Genomic DNA, 18,473 nt, shown 5'->3' with positions numbered 1-18,473 from the left:
GGACTGCCTAACAGGCACGGTCCCTACGCCACATGCTTGTTGTTTAAAGAGAGAGGGGGAGATGTTGAGAGCCACAGCCAAAGGGGCCCCAGCAAACTTCCAGCTGCCAGCAAACTTCCAGCTGCTGGCTGATGATTGGCTCACAGCGGCTCCAGCAACATCTAGCTGATTGGCTCCTCTGCAGTGATGCTCATTGGGCTGTTTCCCTGCCCTTTCAGACCACGGAGCTGCTCATTGGGGGACTTTTTTGGCTCCGCCCACGTGACCCAGCCAATCGGCCTCAAGAGCAGGAGGATTGTGGGAGGTGGAGAGAAGCCGGTGGTGGGAGAGAGAGGCTGGTGGGAAGCCGGTGGTGGCAGTTGAGGCTCTGAGGGTTTTTCCTGAGAGGCTGTTTTGTTTGGCGTGTGTGGTTCTAAAAATAAAGTTAGTTTCTTTTGACAAGTGGCTCCTGATTGTGCCCAGCCAGACTGCGGCACTCTGTTGGCATTGTAATTCACCTGTTAATTTGGGACATAGTCATTGCTGAGGTCTTCTGGAACCATCCCCAGAGTCAGGATTACTTCATTCCTATGGTGGGTGTGAACTCAGGGACAGATAACTGTGTGGGATGGGGAATAAAGGTAATCCTGTTTCCCCTGACATTAGGAAGGGGAGAGCATAGGGAGTGGAGGGAGAGAGGAAGAGCAAGAAAAATGTCCACTTAAAAAAACAAGTTGCTGTGGCAGAGCAGCAAGGGCTACATTCAAAGCATACAATGGACCACTGTTATATTTCCCCACAGTCAATTTATACCTTCCATTTCTATGGAAAAATAGGCAACAACATCTCCAAACTGCTTTGTGCTGAAAGAGGGTGAAGTTTGTGGAAGCAACCCAAAGTCGTTTTTTTCTATCAGTTGGGGCGTGGACACTTAAAGCACTCAGCATCAAAGCAGTCCAAAGGTCCATAGTGGCTGGTGACAGGTGAGTGGACAAGGCATACATAGGGCAGAGATCACGATAAGGCAGCAATAAACAAAGCAGCAAAGTATTACTTTGCTTATAAACAATTAGCACAGAAGTAATTAATATTTCAGCCAGTTTCTGAAAACTATGAGCACTTATCAGTGAAAAACAGAGTTTATCAATATAGGAGGTTGAAAAGATTTATAGGTGTATGAGATCAGGCTCCAATTCACTCAGGAAAAACGTGGGACTCTAGAGTTCTTTGTGATCATTATTATTGGATACTCCTATACAATATCCCTTCCTTCATAGCCCAAAGCTTGTGGTAGGGCTGACAAAAATGTACATCTTAAGTTACACACAAAAAAAAAACAATTGTTTTTCCTTTTTAATGTGCATGTAGGACTGTTCTTAGGCTCTACTCTCCTGCCAGGTGTTTAAGACCAGTTGGTCAAAACTGACCTTGTTCCTATCTACTCTTCAGTCACTTGAGATTCCTCAGAGATCACCCTTGCGAACACGTGTGAAGCCTCCTGGCTCCTTTAGCTTTCCTCTATCTGTGGTGCCACTTGCCAGGATAAGTCAGGGTCCAGCTGAACATATGTGGCTTCTCTTGGAAGCATCAGAGACGTTTTCATCTCCACTGTCCCTCCACTTTGCAGAATGTGCACTGGTTGGCTTCCTGTTCTCTAGGGTGCTCTTGATCTCCCTCAGTAGATCAGGTAACTCACTACCGTTGCAGGGTCCAGAGAGGGGTCCTGTCATTCTCTGGGTCCTGGTTGACCTTTGAAGGGTAAGGGCCAAAATGTTGAATGCTTTTTCCTTGGCCCTTTTACTTCCTTCACTTTGGTCTCCAACTTTTTGATTGTAAATACCCAGCAAGAAAGTTTCACCAGGCTTAAAGAGGGAATAACGGATTATGACTTCAACATCTATAATTTTACACGTACCCCTTTCATTTAATTGAAGTCAGTATTAGTACTGGAAGTCAGCATTATATACTGTCTGTCCTGTAGGTGATGACTTATTATCTCAAATTAACCATGGTTGTTTGTTTGTTTGTTTATTTTCAATGAGCAGTACCTCTGCAAAACACTAAAAGGCAACAGTTACAAAGTTTACAAGGAAAATACAAAATGAATTAACAGAGCAAAAACATATTCAGTTTGTGTAATAACTATGAACCAAAAAAAAATGGCTTTTATAATCTTGAACCTTTACTTAGTTACATATTATATTCCCTGTCTGAAAGCACAGCAATCTTTACAACAAAAATCAACTTCTGAATACAACTTTAAATGGGCTGAAGTCTAGACATTTTTGGAGCCATTTTTAAAATGGTGTAAGGTGGGAAGCAGAGCCTTATCTCAGGTAAGGTGGGCTCTTCACAAATAACACAATACAACATTACACCTGAAACATGAATCAAAGAGAGGCTAAGAGAGCTTGTAACTTTCCTTTTGTGGACAAAGTGCCAGAATGCTTCCATGTTTTACAGTGTCTCCTTTGAACAGAACAGGCTCTCCTTATTGTCTTCCAAAAATGCATTTAAAATTCAATTTCAGGGTGAAGAGTAACGCAAAGTTGACAGCAGTTTACTTTATCCAGCTATAAAACATCAAATGACATGAATAAATACCAATCAAAATTGTCATTTTTCTATAAACCCGAGACACTTGCTACACCCAGTTTTAGTTTGGAGAACACCAACTTGTTAAAGAGCCCTCCTAAGCTTTACATTTAACTAAGTTTAACTTTTAAAGTCCAATTTACAATCCTGAGTGTACAGTAACAATAATCACAGGTTTGCACGGGTTAACAAAAATCCAAGAGTAGCCTTAAATCTCTACCACATTTAGGAAACAGTGTTAATGACCAGAAGTTGGCTTAGTTAAAGCAAACAGATATAAGACAGGACTTCGAATGACAGTGTGGCCCTTCTATGTCAAAAAAGAGAGCATAATGTATAGAAGGGAGCACTTATTGCTTATCTTGCTGGCAAACTTACATAAGCTTTCATTTTATAAACTTTTACATAACAAGTAGACAGGGCTTAGACAGGTATTGTTCTCAGATGCCTACATACACCTAGTCACATATATTTTGAGTGTCAACAATATTGTTATAACTTAAATAACAATTGTTTCCTTGACCAGTTACAAAGTGATCATTTAAGGCTGTACAACAGGTACAAACCCTAATTCCTTTAAGACTGAGTTTCCACAAATAATAAAACCTCACAAACACAATTAAATTATGGTGATAATAAGAATAGATCTGTGTTTCAGATTTTTATATCAGTACATTCAAATTCAAATAACTTTGACTGTGTCACTTATAGCCAATTTAATCACAAACACACTTTTTGAGCTTTACCTTCCACAAACATTCTGCGACTTAGACATTCACAATTTACATGTAAGTTTCGTCCCCTTTCTTCTTGGACTTTAGAATATTACTTAACCAGCCAAAATATTTTCTCATCCAGAAACATTTTTTTTACCTTCCAATTTTCCATACTAAAATGTATTTCCATACATATCCTTTTCTTTTATTTTTTTGTAGTTTGTGACTCTTATATTCATATTGTGACACAGACTTTAGGAATGTTATTTGTGCATTTAATTGACACACAAATTTCATCCCAGGAGAGGGTTGGACAACCCAGCATATACAAAAAAAGCAAAACACTGTGCCTTAATCGTTTTTCCTCCACGTTGCAGTCCCGGGGCTGGAGGACAGGCATTGAGTCTGACTGTCTGTCTGCTTCTCATTATACAATGCCGTCAGCGTTAAGCGGCTTCCTGCTGTCGGTGGTCCCGAGGCTCCTTTGGGCCCTTTTCCTCCACTAGGCTCATGGATACGCCGTGGCGGGGCCTTTCCTCCCGTTTCTTAGGCTTCCCTGAGGATCCCTAGGAGGAGGCTGCCCACGAAGCACAGGTGGGCTTTAGTTTCTGCCCTTTTATTTTCTGGGTACAGCTGTTTATTCTGCCAGTCACCCAGGCATTTGGTCTGATGGGACAATATTACAGCAAGAATTGCTTTGCCCCCCTGATGAACATCCCCTGGCCAATGGGGTGTCCTGTCAGACCTTAGAAGGGAGACTATTCTGGTCCCCAGGTCATAAACTGACGGTGCTGGGACCTGCTTTGTGGCCAACAGCCTCCCCCTAACCTGGGGCAAAGGGAAGGGACCGGGTGGTTCTGGAAGAAGGGCCCCCCTGCGGTTCCCAACACCAGGAGCCCTTCTCCTGGGGGAAGTGTTCAGGGGGTGTTTGAACTGAGGCTTCCCAGGAGATAGAATTTTCCAAATGTAGTCAGAGTTGCACCCCTGCCCCCAGCTCTGCTTGGAAGCTGTTCCAGATCTGGCAGCCCCGCTGGGTGGAGCAGGGAGCAGCCGTTACTAGGGGAGAGCAGCCCTGACAAGGCCCAGGGCTCCACGTCTCAGGCCTGGCTGGCCAGACGGCTGGCCTCGTCCTACTGCAAGTCTAGCCCTCATGTTCTCCCTTCTGTAAAGATCAAGTGTGTGACCTTGACCGTGGCACACCAGTCCTCCTGTTTTGGGACACAGGCACAGGGCTTGACTGTCACGGGAGGCTGGAGAGACTCTTTTTATTTTTATTTTTTGGTACTATGGATTGAACTCAGGGGCACTCAACCCCTGAGCCATGTCCCCAGCCCTCTTTTGTATTTTATTTGGGGACAGGTCTCACTGAGTTGCTTAGCACCGTGCTAAGTTGCTGAGGCTGGCTTTGAAGTCATGATCCTCCTGCCTCAGCCTCCCAGGATTACAAGTGTGCGTCACCCCGCACAGCTGGAGACTCTTGACACTGCTCCCACCTCAAGTGACAAAGGGTGCTCTTCCTCCTGTGTTTGGAGGGCTGGGAGCTGTCACGTGTACAGTGTTCCTTGTGGAGTCCTGTGCTGGGGACATTTCACACCTCATCTCCTGGGTCCATAGGTTCCTCCCATGAGTAGGGAGCTTTCTCCATTCTACAGCTGCTGAGGCTGAGACTCCTGGGCTCAGGGAACTCACCCAAGGTCACGGGGTCTGAGACCAAGATGGCTGGGATTGGAGCCCAGGTGTGACACAGTTCCCCTCCTCACAGCACCCCCCAGAAGCCCACATCGCTTTTCTACAGATGAAGGGGAAAAGAATGCTTTTTGCAGTACACTCCTTGTGGCCCGTGAGCCTGGCCAGGCGAGGGGTGGACGAGGGCAGGGGCTGGAATGTAAGTGAAGGACGATCAAGGGGCACATTTAGTTAGCAGGTTACAAGTAACAAGCTCATCTTGGTCTGGTGTAAGCAAAAATGGCCATAAATTGAAGGCTGTGGATCTAGCTTGGGTTTTTTATTATTTGTTCTCCATTTTGATTGTTGGTTTTGGTACCAGGATTGAACCCTGCAGTGCTTAACCACTGAGCCACACCCCATCCCTTATTATATTTCGTTTTGAGTCAGGGTTCAGTAACTTGCTTAGGGCCTCACCAAATTGCTGAGGCTGGCTTTGAACTCCTATTCTTCTGCCTCAGCCTCCTGAGTTGCTGGGATTACAGGTGTGGTCTCTGTGCCCAGCTAGCTTGGATGTTCTTATTCTGCCCAAGTCACATCATTTTAGTGCATCGTGAAGTCAGCGCATTGGGTCTCAGTTGTCACAGGAGGAAATGGCACAGAATGAAAAATACCAGTGTGTGTCCTATGTAACGAGGACATATGTATTGTTTCATGAAAATCATGTGCCCGTGGCCACAGCCTGCTTACGGGAACCTCTGTGTGCATGTGGTCACAGCTAGAGTGTGTGGGCTCTGACGTGCTCACAGAATCCAGGGAGAATCTACAGAGTATCAGGCAGCTCCAGGTGCAGGGTCCAGGGCCCATGCCAGGTCCCTCTCCCACCCTTGTTCTATGTCCCCCTGCAGGTGGGCTTCATGGAGATCAGAGACCCCAGTCTCCATCCTGTTCAATTCATGTCCTCCCAGCCCTGGATTGTAGGAGAAAGAACGGCGTCCCCCGCAGATGCAGTCAGGAGATTCCCTGGGCAGGTCTCTGGGGGGAGGGTTCTCTGGGTCCCCAGCTGGGGTTCCATTCCCTCTTCATGGTCCTCTCCTCAAGGAGGAAATGGGGCTTTCATAAAAGGGGGTCCCCTTGGACCGGGCCCCTGAGGAATGTCCTCTACAAGTCAGGAGTGGAACAGTCTGGCCCGGGGACCACAGGAAGAGCATTGTGCAAAATGACACGTCCCCAGCAGCTCGTCCCCCAGGTGGGCACCTGGGTGTCCTCACTGAGCAGCCCTCTCTGCTCCAGCCACAGGTCCGTTTCTGATGTCCACCACCTCTCCAGGGGGCTTCTGGAAACGACCCTGTGGCATTGCTCCCCGTCCCTCACTGAGAATGGTCCCTCTGCGTCTCCCTCCCTGGCATCAGGACCTCTGCCCTGCTGGGGTGATGTCATCTCCTCCAGGGAGCTGCTGGGGGTGGGCCCAGGACAGAATCCACATGCCCTGGAGCCCCCTGCCAGGGACCGGCACACCAGCCCTGCCCTCCTGCTGTGGCCCTGGGCACGCCATTTGCCCTGCAGGGACAGGAGGTGGGCTCTAGCTGGGTGGCCAGGGACCCGTGGTCACATTCCCATCAGGAGACAGAGGAGGAGCCCCACCTGCAAGACTGAGCATGGGACGTGGGGCTCCTGCTGAACCCCAGAGCCGCCCCTCAGCCAGGAGAGGGCCGCGTCTTCCCCATCCCTTCTCTCTGCACTCAGCGCCCAGCACAGTGGGGCTGCTGGGCCAGGGGACCCCAGGTGCACAGCCAGGAGCACACGGGGTTCATGTCCACTGGCAGCGGCCACACTGGCCAGGCCTCTGTGGGCACAGCAGGTGGGCAGAGTGCCCTTTGGGGAAGTGGATTTTCAGGCAGGAGGATAAGCTGTGGAGTCTGGTGACAGAGGGGTTGTGGGGCCAGGAGAGGCCAGCTGGCCAGAGAGAAGGAACAGGCAGGCGCAGGACATCACAGAGCTGACTGGGGGACTGGGGTTTCATTTGCTGGCTCCCCTGGGGCAGCCAAGGCCACGTGCTCCAGGGCCTGTGACGTCATCAGTAAGAGAAGTCACCAGCCCCTCCTGTCTGGGGCCTGGGTCCTCCAATGTGGGCAGGAGAATGCAGGGTGCATGAGGCCCCAGGCTGAGCCTCCAGGGGGCCACAGAGTGGCCAAGGTAAGGCCATGGGGCATCAGGGGTAGATCCTGTACCTTGCGGTTCTGAGATTCTTAAAGCTTGGATTCTAAAGTTCTTTGGGAAGGAAGGTGAGTGTTGAACTTGACCCAGAAACACCCAAGCTAACCTCTCCCCTGTGCCATGCAGGGCCCAGGGTCACTGTGCAGGGGTCAGAGGAAGCTGCACAGTGGCCAGGGAGACCCCTCCTGAGCCCAGACGGAGCACTGTCCTTACACAGACCACCTGGCCAGGGGAACAGCGGAGGGCTGTGCCCAGGAACACCCTGTCCTTGTGACCACATAATGGCTTAGCAGGTCTCAGTCTGACCCACCACAGGCTCTGCCTGAGCTGTTTGGGGGCAGTGAGTGTGTGGGGGTGTCTTTTGACTGCTATGAGGTCACCTGTGGGAGGCCAACTAGCACAGATCCCCCGGAGCACAGATCCCCCGGAATGACCCCTGAGTGTTTTAGTTGCCTGCAACCCGGCAGTCACCCTGCCGTGTCCCTGGTCTGCCAGTGAGAGCCGAGCCTGGGAAGCAGGGTGATGTGCCAAGGCCAAATGTCAAGGTGGGGTGGGGGAGGGGAGAAAGGAAAGGAAAGAAAGGGCTGGATCCTCCTGGGCTCCAGGGCTGGAGGGTTGGGAGCTGGATTCCAAGTCAACCCTATGCACTGTTCTCTGCCTCTCACCCTGTTCCAGGCCAGAGTGAAGGATAGGGAAAATAAGCCCAAGGCCCCTTCCCCTCTCCGCACCTGTCCCCCACCCTGCTTGTCTGGGGTAAAACTGAAGCTTTTGTCATTTAGAAGCCCAGGCCTCAACCAGAGGGAAGGAATGCAAAAGGAACTGGCACCTGTTTTATCAGGTTTCCGCTGCTGTGACTGAAGGACCCTTCTTCAGGCAGCACCCTGAAGAAGGGAAAGGTTTATTTGAGGGCTCAGGATTGAGCGTCTTGTTCCATAGAAGGGCTGCTCCATTCCTTGGGGTTGAGGTGAGGCTGAACATCATGGTGGAGCGTGTGGCAGAGGGAAACCGCTCACAAGAGATCAAGAAGCAGACAGAGACCCCACTCTTCAGATCCAAAAATACACCCAAACCACACCCCAATTCCCACCTTCTCCAGCCACCCCCTAGCACCTCAGTTAGTCTCATCAGGGATTAATTCACTGATTAGGTTAAGGCTATACCCCAATCATTTCCCCTCCACACCTTTCTTTGTCTCACAGGTGAGCTTTGGGGGTGGGGGGACTCCACTTCCAAACCATCATGGCACCTAGCCCTGGCCCCTGGCCACCACCCTAATGGGTCAGCAGACTGGTGTGTACAGGGACCACCTCCAAACTATTAGTTAAAGGAAACCAAAGACTCGTAGACTGCAAACTATGCAACACTGCCAAAAGACATGGGGGTAAAAAAAAGACACAGAAATGAAGAGACAAGATTGTTCATAAATTGGAAGGTTTGATATTATTTCAATGTTAGTACTCCCTAAAGGATCTGCAGGTGCAACGTGAGCCTATCAAAATCCTAATCATGTTTTTTGCAAAAATAAAACATTTCATTCTAAAATTCACAAGAAACCTTAAAGAACCCGAATAGCTCAAAGAAACTTGAAAAAGAGGAACAAAGTTGGAGGACCCTGTTAGGTCAGTGGCGGCGACTTGGTGGCGACTTGGTGGCGACTTAGAACAAAGCAGCCCGAGCGGGAAAAGAACATCAATCAGATGCCGGCGGAAACACCTGTCAATCAGCCAGCTCTCCTGACTAACGCCTGTCAATCAGCAGGACCCCCTGGCCAATCCTGGAGTTCAGCCAACTCCCCTGACCAACTTCAAGGGGGCAAGGGACCCTAGAAACACCTTTTCCTGTCCCAAGCCCTTCCCTTCCTGCTGTAAGCCCCATAAAAGTCCAGTCCGGTGGAGCCTCCACGCGGTTTCTCCTCAGACCCTTCCCCTGTCCCCTCTGTGGGTCTGATCGAGTTCCGCCCGGGAGTGATATCTCAATATCACTGTTCAGGGTTCAATATCACTGTTCAGCGGCCCTTTTAAATCTGCCTCCTTTGGCCATTGCCTGCCCCGACTGCTCTGACATCTTGGTGCCGACACCCGGGAAGGGATCTTTGGGCTTCTCCCTCAGGGGATTGAAGCCCATCCCTTCCCCCCTTAAAACGAACCTGGAAATTTCTAAGCCACTCTTTCCCTCTCCCTTCATCCGGCTGACAGGATTGAGGTCAGTTCCTCCTTTCCCCTGACCTTCCAGACCCTTTCTTTCTGTCTGTCCGCGGGGTCTATCCATAAGTCACGCGCGTGCCATGGGCCCTGCCCGTTCTGTTCAGGGCTCCGGGGACTGTGGAGACGTCCCAGTCCTCCTGAGAGCCCCCCGCCAACCAGGTTGGCTAACCACTGGGGCCCGTGGAGCCTGTAGGAACGCCTCAACCTCCGCCCTGGCCCGTATCTGTCCGTAGGTGAGTGCAGACAGAATTTGGGACGCCTTTCTCTGCTCCCACTCACCCCCAAGGGTGCCGGAAGGTCATGGGAAATGCAGAGTCCTCTCCTTAGATCCCAAAGTCCTTTGGGTGTCTATATTCAAATTCTGCCAAGTTAGGGCTCATTCAAGAACCGCCTGGTATTTTACTGCACTGAGACAATGGGTCACAATGGCCCCCAGAAGGAACTGTTGATTTTAAACCCTCACTGAGTTGGACAATTTCTGTCGCTGGGCAGGGAAGTGGGAAACAATGTTCAGGCTTTTTGAGATTCGCTCCCATCCTGCCCTCTGCTCCCAACCTGCCCTCTGCCTCCTTCCCTCTGTTCTTCGCTCCTGTCCTTCCCGTCTGCTCTCCCTCCCAGTGGTACCGTGTCCCCTCCTCCTCCCTGCTGCCACCTCTGCAGCCACTGCCTGCAGCCCTGTCTGCGTGCTTCCAGTCTGCCTGGCCACCAGACAGGTGCGCCCTTCCTCCCTCCCTCCTGGCTCCCCATGCATGCCTCCCTCTGCTGCCCTGGTTCCAACAGGCAGGCAGAATGGGTCCCACCTGGCTGCAGTGGGTGGGATCTGCAGATCCCTAGGAGCCTCCTCCCCCACTCTGCTCACCTCTTCTACTGATAAGACCCTTCCCCTCTCCTCTTCCACTCCTCTCCTCTTCCTCCTCTCCTACAGCCATGATCACCTCCACCCACTCACCCCTCCCTTCTCCTGCGGTCCCACTGATCCCTCTTATCAGATAACCCACAGTTCCTGTGTCCTCTCAGGGAAGTAGCTGGTGCTGAAGGGATACTCCAAATGCACATCTCAAGATCTTTCCCAGATTGAAAACTAATAAGGTAGTTTACTTCGATAAACTGAAGGAAATTACCCAGAATCCTGATGAAAATCCAGCCTTATTTCTCAACCGCCTTACAGAGAGAGACCCTAACCAAATACACTAAGCTGGATCTTGAGTCTCCCACCAGGGCTACAGTGTTAGCAACCCATTTCATTACTCAATCGGCTCATGATATTAGAAAAAGCTCAAATGAGCTGAGGAGGACTCTCAGACCCCTATCTGAGATCTGGTGAAAATGGCCTTTAAAGCAGGCTCCATTGCAGAAAAGAAGGTAACACCCCAAACCCAGGCCTTGGCAGTGGCCCTGAGGCCTACGTCTCCAGCAGAAGTTTCAGAAGTTTTCAGAGGCTTGCCTCAAATGTGGATGTGAAGGTCACTGGGCTCGCCAATGCCCAGACCCACGGCCTCCCTCCAGGCCATGCCCCACCTGTAAGCAGACAGGACATTGGAAGAGTGACTGCCCCATGGCTGGCCCTTCCTCGGCGCCTCTACGCAGGGGTATGACCAGTCAGGCAGTCCTTCTCCTGAACTATTGAGGTTTGCAGAAGACTGAAGAAGCCCAGACTCAAGACCCCCATCACCCTCGCTGAGCCCAGGGTAATGCTCCAGGCAGCGGGTAGGTAAGTCCATAACCGTATTTGTGGACATGGGGGCTACCTATTCTGTCTTGCCTGCCCATGCTAGGCCTCTGTTTCCTTCCCAGGTCTCAGTTATGGGGATTGATGGCAAACCTTCCTCCCCAAACCCAACTGCTAAGCTGGCCTGTGCCCTGGAGGGACTCCCATTCACTCACTCTTTTTCGGTCATTCCATCTTGTCCAGTTCCTCTCCTAGGAAGAGATGTTTTCCGATTACTAGGAGCCACCCTCCAACTGCACCCCAAAAATACAACCACTCTTCTCCTTCTGCCTCTAATTCTTACCCTCTCTAATGACCTGACAGTACCTACTGTGCCACTGCCCCCTGAACCAGTTGATCCCCAGATCTGGGACATCTCCATGCTGGTTATAGCCTCCCACTACAAGCACGTCCGTATCCATCTGAAACACCAAACTAAATTTCCTTTGAGTCCCTAAGACTCCCGCTGCAACACTCCCATATTTCTGGTACGCAAACCCTCGGGAGCCTATCACTTAGTCCAGGACCTCCGCCTAATTAATGAGGCTGTTATTCTCATCCACCCGGTGGTTCCCAACCCTCACGCTTTTCTTTCTCATTTCCCTCCTTTGACCACTCACTTTACTGTCCTGGATCTTAAAACTGCTTTCTTTACAGTGCCCCTCCATCCTGACTTCTTTGCCTTCACATGGGAAGACCCTACATCCTTTAGGTCTCAACAGCTGACATGGACAGGCCTACCCCAAGGCTTCAGGGACAGTCCCTACCTCTTTGGTCAGGCCTTGACACAGGATTTAACTGTTTGTGATTTGGGGATAGCACTCTCTTACAGTTGGATAGAAGCCTTCCCTACCTCCAGGGAAACTGCTGACACCGTCGCCTCCGACCTCATTGAGCAGAGCATTTCCAGGTTTGGACTTCCTGTCTTCATCCAGTCAGACAACGGTCCAGCCCTCACTTCTCAGGTTGCTCAACTAGTCTCCAAAGGCCTCAACATCACTTGGAGGCTCCCCATCCCCCAATGACCCCATACAATCATACTTCCATGCTGGGGCCCACCAAACTGGAAGTTTCTCGCCAACCCTCTCCTTCTTTTACTAATCATTACTCTCTCTCAAGCTTCTATCCCAACCCACAGATGGCGCTTCTACATCCAAGCGACATGGCAACAGGATGGCACCACCCGCTCTCAGTTTATGGGCCAAGGAGATTGCCCTTTCACTGGCTGTAATCGGGCTGTCACCCTTAATGTTACTGGATTCCACCGGGCCACCTCACCCCACTTATGTTCAGCAATGCTATGCTTCATATCAGACCAAACTGAGGAATCTTGTGAGCGCTGGCCTGACACCTATGGCGGGTGCCCTTATAATTCATGCAAGAGACGCTTCCTAGATAAGCCTTGCTATGAGAATCGAGCATACACCAAATTGACTATTTGGGACCCATGGAACCCAAAATGGGCTTCTGGTGTTGATGGTAAATTTTATTCGTGGGGTTTTGCCAAACACCCCTCAGCCTCTATCAGAATATGGAGAACTTATATACAAGTGCTCCCTCAAATTCACATAACCATCCAGGAGCAAGAGAGGGAACTCCAACACCAGCTGGATGCAGGTGCCCATCCTGAAGCTGACCCTTTCTCATGGGTGGCCCTAATACGTCAGGGCCTTCAGCTTCTCAATTTGTCCAAAGTAAATAACATTTTAGACTGTTTCCTCTGCGCAGGTTTGGATCGTACTCCACTGACTGCGATTCCCATTGATTTTCTGCTCAATACCTCATCTAGACCCCAAGGACCTCCCTCTCCAGCCTTTGAGGAAGTACCTCTTTTTCGTAACTCATCAGGGAACTTCTACACTTCCTCAGGTTCTGCACCCTGTGACCAGATTGTTCGAATTTCTTCCTTAACCCTTTGCTCCCCCTGGGTTATTTTTCTGGTGCAATGGTACCCTAACAAAAAGTCTAAGTCTCAACATGCCGTTTCCTTTTTGTGTTCCTTCCACCTTGGTCCCCAATTAACTCTGTACAGAGAGGCTGAGTTAACATGGCTTGTCACCACTTCCCTTTCCAGGACAAGAAGGGCTGTCTTTCTACCAGTAGTAGTTGGACTCTCCCTGGCCTCCTCCCTCGCTGCCTCTGAACTCGGGGCAGGAGGACTTGGTTATGCAGTAACCACTACTCAGAAGCTTGAACAACAACTTCGGGAAGCAGGAGAAGCATCAGCCACTTCTAACTTCCCTACAAAGGCAAATAACATCTCTTGCCCAAGTCGCATTGCAGAACCGTTGAGCTCTAGATCTCCTGACAGTACATAAAGGAGGAAACTGTCTGTTCCTGAAAGAAGAATGCTGCTATTATATCAATGAAACTGGATTGGTCGAAGAGAATGTTGACACCCGCCGTCCTTTGGGTGAAAGGCTTAAACAGCAGCCATCAAATGACCCCTGGCCAGGCTGGCTAAACTCAACCCTCGTTGTGTGGCTGACTCCCATTCTCACTCCTATTTTAGTAATAGGGCTTTTACTAATGATTGCTCCCTGCCTCCTTAGGTTCGCTCGAAAGCTCGTGAGTGAAATTGCCAGAGTGACCTACAACCAGATGCTCCTACACCCCTACAGTCACCTCCCCACCGAACCTACACCCGAGCCACTCCCCCCTACGACGCCCCTAAACAAGCAGGAAGTAGCCAGACAAAATTCACCGCCCTATATCACCAAAAAGGCTGGAATGTTAGGTTGGTGGCGGCGACTTGGTGGCGACTTGGTGGCGACTTAGAACAAAGCAGCCTGCGCCAGGAAAGAACATCAATCAGATGCCGGCGGCAACACCTGTCAATCAGCCAGCTCTCCTGACTAACGCCTGTCAATCAGCAGGACCCCCTGGCCAGTCCTGGAGTTCAGCCAACTCCCCTGACCAACTTCAAGGGGGCAAGGGACCCTAGAAACACCTTTTCCTGTCCCAAGCCCTTCCCTTCCTGCTGTAAGCCCCATAAAAGTCCAGTCCAGTGGAGCTTCCACGTGGTTTCTCCTCAGACCCCTCCCCTGTCCCCTCTGTGGGTCTGATCGAGTTCCGCCCGGGAGTGATATCTCAATAAAGCCTGTTCAGCGGCCCTTTTAAATCTGCCTCCTTTGGCCATTGCCTGCCCCGACTGATCTGACAGACCCTACTGCCTGATTTCAAAATTGACTACGAAGCTACCGTAAAACTGCACGGTACTGGAATACAGACAGACGTCAACCATGGAGGAGAACAGAGCTCAGAAGGAGACCCTCAATAAATGGTGCTGGGGACGTTAGATATCTATTGCCATCTATCCTAGCTGGCGACCTAATGCTGGGTTCACAAAATTTGATTATTTCAAGAATTTAAGAAAACAACAAAGAAAGCACCTATTCAATAATTCAAGTCAGCTATGCAACCTTAAGTGTCCGTGGAAAGAGAGGGAGCCATCGGAATTCTTTATTCTTATATAGGGGACACACAAAGGGAGGTTCCATGGAACATTCTATCCCAAAAAGGGCAAAGGGGTGGGATTGCAAAGGAACAGGTGAGGGTAGCTCAGCCCCAGTGGGGGACGCCTGCTCCTGAGCCACACCTTGTTGTCTGAGCTGGGAAAACGCCCAAGTCACTGTGACCTGGCACCGTCCTGCCAGACTGAAGCAGGAATTGTTCAGAATCCGCTGCATCAGGACTTAGAGTCATGTTCATCTAGTGCAGCTCCGACAGACATCTGATAGAATAGCGAAGGTGACACTTCCCTAACCCCATGTACAAAAAGTGACGCAAACTGGATCAGAGACCCAAGCAAAATAAATTGGTGAAACTCTTTGCAGAAAACAGGGCAAAAGCTTCACAGAATGGGAGTTGGCAGTGATTTCTCAAGTGTGACACCAGAGACTCAACAAAAGAAAAAAGGATAAATCAGACTTCATGTAAATCACAAACTTGGGCACCAAAGGGCACTTCCCAGAGTGAAACGGCAGCTCCATGAAATGAGAGAGGATATTTGCAAATCACATATGCAGGATTAGTGTCAAGACTAGAGAGAGCTCCTAACCCTCATCCACAGCCCCAAATCCCACCCATTTGAGAAATGGGCAAAGGATTTAGCTAGATGCTGAACCTCATGTGAGCACATGAGATGCTCAGCCTCACTAATCACGATGGGATGGGATTATGACCTAACCACAAGGAGATGGCATCCTACACCTGTTAGGATGGTTATTGTATTAAAAAAAAAAAAAGACAACGAGCTGGCAGGATGTGGAAAGACAGGACCCCTGTATGTTTTGGGGATGTAAATTGGTCCAGCCATTACGGACATCAACATGCAGTTTCCTTAAAAAAGAAAGAAAGAAAAGAAACAGAATGATCATTTGATCCCATTATCCTACTTCAGGGTAAGTACCAAAAGGAATTGCAATCCAGATCTCAAAGAGATCCCTGCATCCTGTAGGAGCATTATGCATATTAGCCAAGGGATGAAGCAACCTAAACATCCACGAAGAGAAGAATACATAAAGAAAAGGTGGTGTGGGGGGGGGGGGCGCTGTGGCCCACACCCGTCATCCCAGTGACTTGGGAGGCTGAGGCAGGAGGATCACAAGGTCAAAGCCAGCTTCTGCAATTTAGCAAGGTCCAAAACAAATTGTGAGACCCTTCTTCAAATAAAACATTAAGAATGGCTGGGATGGGACTCAATGGTTAAGCCTCGGGTTCAATCCCCAAGAAAAGAAAAGAACAAAGAAAAGGTATCTGCACACCATGGAGTAATATTCAGTCTCTGCCACCTGAGACTGCGCAGGGACCTGGGGACACTCTGTGGGGACAGTGGTGGGGCTGGATGGCCTGCAGGGCATGGGTGGAGTGGGAGGATTTAACTGGTCGGTACGTGAAAGAAGCCAGGCACAGAAGGACGCCCAGCACACGGTCTCCCTTACACGGAGATCTGAGCGTCCAGGCCGGTGAGGTGGAGCATGGAGGTGGTTCCAGGGGCTGGGGAGGGAGGAATGAGGCGGTTTCTATAAAAGGGTTCAAAGTTTCCTTTATTCCAAAAAAACATCTGGAGCTCTCCTGCACAATATAGATTAAACTACCTTGGTCATGTACTCACAAATTTGCTAAGAAAGTACACCTGGGTTTTTCACTGCGCTGTGGGGGTTGAACCTCAGGCCTCATGGAGGCCAGGCAGGCCTCCACCACTGAGATCCCCGACCTGAGTCACAGGATGAGCTGCAGGGCTGTGGGGGAGGAGCCCAGAAGAGGATCTGATATTAGGTCCCATGACGGTTCCTCTGGGGGGTCAGTTGGTCAGATTGAGAAATGCCTAAGGAATTGGTAAATCATTATTTTAGGTGTGTCTGTGGGGTGTTTTCAAAGAGGATTGGCCTGAAGGTCCCCAAACTGAGTAGGCAGACCTGCCTTGAATGTGGGTCTCACCATCCAATGGGCTGGGGCCAAGATGCACAAAGAGAGCCGAGGGGGGTCTTTCCTGACTTCCTGTCTCAACAGGTGACCCCTCCCTGTCAAACATGCTCCTGTCCTTGTGATGCCATGTGCCCCGAAGTCCTCACCAGAGCTGTCACCATGTTCTTTAGACTTTCTGCTCCTAAACTGATGGGCCAAACACATCTCTTTCCTTTAGACGTTGTAGCCTCAGGTATTTCAGTATAGTCACAGAAAACAATATGCTGTCATCACAAAAGGAACACACACACACACACACACACACACGCGCACACACACGAGCTAGGAGGAGGTTTTGGAGATGGCAGATAAATCAATGGTGTGGACGGGGTTAAGGGTGGATCCTTACCTCCAAACCATGGGGATGTGCACTCCATCTGCCCGTGGGACCTCAATAGCACAGGCAAAAAGTCAACCCAGGCCAATACCTTCAGCGCCCTCAGTGCTTCTGTGGCGTCTGCTCTGGAGTGGGAAGAAACATAAGACTCGTCCTTGCTTCCAATCTACTCCTGAGTAAGTGAGGAAAATAAAACATAAAAGAAATACTAACCGTAAAAAGGAGCCCTCCCCCCTCCCTCCCCAAACGCACACCTTTTCCCTGTGTGAGGGAGGCAGCGAGGTCAGGAGGGAGTCACACTGCTGTCCAGTGGTCTCCCCCACACAGCTGTTTGGGGGCTGTGCCCTGTGCCAAGGACACGCTGACCTTTGGCTTCCTTTCTGTGCTAAGTCAGATTTCAGGCCCCTGTGGTGCGAGTTACAGCTGAGAACAGATTCCATTCCATCCCACACTCCCCGGCCACCGGAAGCTCCTGGTTGGTGACCGCTGACCCAGCTAGACAGGGTGGCACACGAAGCCGTCCTCCTGGCTCCTTGGGCCAACCCAGGATAGTCCTGAGGAGACAGACCTCAGGGGGCGGAGCCAATTCGCTGGCCACTCTGGAGAGCTCAGCACTCTGGGCAAAGCCCCCGAGGTCTCACTGTGACCAGTGACGGAGGGGCCCCCCCGAGGGTGTGGACGCTGTGCACCTCCTGCCCTCTCTACAGATCTCACCACAGAGGGGGACCGGTGGGTTCTGCCTGGCTTGACAGCACAGTGATGAGCCTGTGGCACCTCAGAAGGGGCTCACCAGACCCAGAGGAAGTGGGGAAGTGGCGGGGGCTGGGTGGCCTGCAGGACATGGGTGGATGGTGGGTTTCTCCTGGCAGGAGTGTGAGGATTTCACTGTTGGGGAGACGTAAGGAGGTGAGTGGGATTGTTCAGGGGACCCCGGTGGCTAGGAGGGGGCTGGGTGTCTTGGGGTGAAGGTGGAGTAGGGGGCAGGGGACCTGCCGGGCTGTGGGGGGAAGAGCTGTCAGGGGTTGAGGGTCCTGCGGGGCCAAGGGCTTTCCACTGGGAGAAGCAGGTGGAGGGAAGCAGGAGCTCTCCCTCTCCTCTGATGCTGCCCCAAGGAAGGGTTTAAATTCCCTCAGCAAGGACTGAATTTCTCTCAAGGATACCCCGACCTGTTCCTGAGAGTGGCCCTCCACCTGCTGGTCCAAATGGAGCCCTGGACTTTGTTCAGGTGGCACCTATTTTATGGATGAGGAAACCAGAACCCAGAAGTGAGACCCAGCAAGGAATGGAACCCCCATTCTCTGGGTCATTCTCCCCCTCCAGCCATTCCACAAAATAAACAAGCTCCCAACTTCAGTGAATGAATAAATAAATAAACAAACAAACAAGGGCTGGGGACGCAGCTCAGTGGTAAGGCACCCCTGGGTTTAATCGGCAGAACCAAAAAACATAAAATAAAATAAATCCCCAGGTCACAAGTTTCACTGGGCCATGCCCACAGGTCTTAATGTGCCTGGCTGTCCCTGTACTTAAAAATCTCACTCGATTTCTTATGACATAATGTGTGTGGGGGGAACCACCCCTCC

At 50.6% G+C, this 18,473-nt stretch overlaps 1 long non-coding RNA gene across 2 annotated transcripts; it reads right to left on the bottom strand.

Moving 5' to 3' along the window:
• Window positions 1-1,991: 1,991 nt before the first annotated feature.
• Window positions 1,992-17,430, bottom strand: LOC124082761 (uncharacterized). 2 transcript variants are annotated; one of them, XR_006848461.2, is made up of 3 exons: window positions 17,145-17,430; window positions 16,903-17,015; window positions 1,992-3,867 (listed from the first exon to the last, which is right to left on the bottom strand). It is a non-coding gene; the product is annotated as an uncharacterized LOC124082761 (long non-coding RNA). The 2 variants fall into 2 exon arrangements; XR_006848462.2 differs by having other exon boundaries at window positions 1,992-2,552.
• Between the last annotated feature and the right edge of the window lie 1,043 nt (window positions 17,431-18,473).

Source organism: Marmota monax, unplaced genomic scaffold, assembly GCF_021218885.2.
Source record: "Marmota monax isolate L192 unplaced genomic scaffold, Marmota_monax_Labrador192_F-V1.1 WCK01_AAM20220418_F8-fsc00051, whole genome shotgun sequence".
NCBI lineage: Eukaryota > Metazoa > Chordata > Mammalia > Rodentia > Sciuridae > Marmota > Marmota monax.
The sequence above is the reverse complement of the archived record's forward strand: the minus strand, read 5'-3'. Positions and strand labels throughout refer to the sequence as shown.